Raw genomic sequence first — 2,245 nt, forward strand, 5'->3', positions numbered from 1 at the left:
TCTGCTTTCCTACTGTCTTCATCCAATCCTTCTTACTCCTTTCCATGGCAAGCTTAAGCAAGGGTTTCACCGTTGTCAGTGGCTACCTCCCATCCTCTCAGTGAAAGCGATTGCATATGCTCTGTCACAGCATAGCGGAATTCATCTGTCGGTTCTCAATCAGGCCGGAATAGAATCCAGTGATTCTTTTGCGTCTGTCACTAACGCCCCGCCCTCAGGAGTTTGAAGCACGTCACAGTCATTCAGTCATTGAATCCTACTCAGAATACCACAGACAAGGTTAGACCTTCCGGATTCTCTTGAATGCTGCCATCAGTTCTCGCCTATACCACGAAGACTCTGATCTCACGGAATGGTTGGCTCGTTTGTCAGACGAGCACTCGGTTGTCAGGCGATCAACCATGCATCGTGCAATCAGGAATCCAAGAGATATTCACTAGAGCCTTGATCGCTTGTAGAACAAGAGTGGTTGTCAGTCACCTTGTTCATGGGTGAGAATGATGATGAGTGTCACGGATCATCACATTCATCAAGTTGAAGAACAAGTGATATCTTGGATAAAGAACAAGCGGAATTGAATGGAAGAACAATAGTAATTGCATGAATACTCGAGGTACAGCAGAGCTCCACACCTTAATCTATGGTGTGTAGAAGCTCCACCGTTGAAAATACATAAGAACAAGGTCTAGGCATGGCCGAATGGCCAGCCTCCCAAAGTGATCAAAAGATCTAAAGAAAAAGGTTCCAAAGATCAAAAGATTTTTAATACAATAGTAAAAGGTCCTACTTATAGAAAACTAGTAGCCTAAGGTGTACAGAAATGAGTAAATGACATAAAAATCCTCTTCCGGGCCCACTTGGTGTGTGCTTGGGCTGAGCATTGAAGCATTTTTCGTGCAGAGACTCTTCTTGGAGTTAAACGCCAGCTTTGGTGCCAGTTTGGGCGTTTAACTCCCATTTGGGTGCCAGTTCCAGCGTTTAACGCTGGGATTTCTTGAGGTGACTTTGAACGCCGGTTTGGGCCATCAAATCTTGGGCAAAGTATGGACTATCATAAATTGCTGGAAAGCCCAGGATGTCTACTTTCCAACGCCGTTGAGAGCGCGCCAATTGGGCTTCTGTAGCTCCAGAAAATCCACTTCGAGTGCAGGGAGGTCAGAATCCAACAGCATCTGCAGTCCTTTTTGGTCTCTGAATCAGATTTTTGCTCAGGTCCCTCAATTTCAGCCAGAAAATACCTGAAATCACAGAAAAACACACAAACTCATAGTAAAGTCCAGAAAAGTGAATTTTAACTAAAAACTAATAAAAATATACTAAAAACTAACTAGATCATACCAAAAACATACTAAAAGCAATGCCAAAAAGTGTATAAATTATCCGCTCATCAGATACATCGGTGATTTGGTTGTAACCTTAATAAGCATCCATGAAGGAGAGGTATTTGTACTCGGAAGAGGAACTCACTAGAGTATCTATACTTGGGAGTGGGTAGGGATGTTTTGGACAGGCTTAATTGAGATCGGTGTAATCGGTGCACATCCGCCACTTTCTATTTGACTTTTTTACCAAGACAACGTTGGCTATCCATAATGGGTACTTGACCTCTCTTATGAATCTTGCCTCCAGTAAGGCTTGTACCTGCTCTTCCACAGCTTGGGACCTTTCCCGTCTGAGCTTCCTATGCCTCTGCAGCACTGGCCAAGATCCTGGGTATACCGCCAGTTTGTGGCACATTAGTTTGGGATTTATGCTCGGCATGTCTGCAGTCCTCCATGCAAAGAGGTCGGTATTATCCTTTAGGAACTGTATCAGAAGTTCCTTTAAGTCTCCCTTTAAGGTTGCCCCGATATTTGTTGACTTATCCCAGGCATCGCTGATCTGAACTTCTTCAGTTTCGCCTTCAGGTTGTGGATGAAGTTCCTCGCGAACACAAACTTCCCGGAGTTCGATAGTGTTGATTTCTTCTCCTTTGGGGTTTCCTTTAAGATTTAGACTTTCATTGTAACAGCGTCGTGCAATTTTTTGGTCACCTTTTATAGTGGCAATCCCTTCTGGAGTTGGGAATTTCATACAAAGGTGTGGGGTAGAGACCACTGTGGTGAGCTAATTCAGTGTTGTCCAACCTATTAAGGTGTTGTAAGCTGAGCTCACATCGACTACGATGTAGTTTGTGTTGAGTGTCCTTGATTGGGTTCCCTTTCCAAAGGTCGTGTGTAGTGAGATATATCCAAGTGGTTGGATT

Source organism: Arachis hypogaea, chromosome 10 (genome assembly GCF_003086295.3).
Source record: "Arachis hypogaea cultivar Tifrunner chromosome 10, arahy.Tifrunner.gnm2.J5K5, whole genome shotgun sequence".
In the NCBI taxonomy this organism is placed as follows: Eukaryota; Viridiplantae; Streptophyta; class Magnoliopsida; order Fabales; family Fabaceae; genus Arachis; species Arachis hypogaea.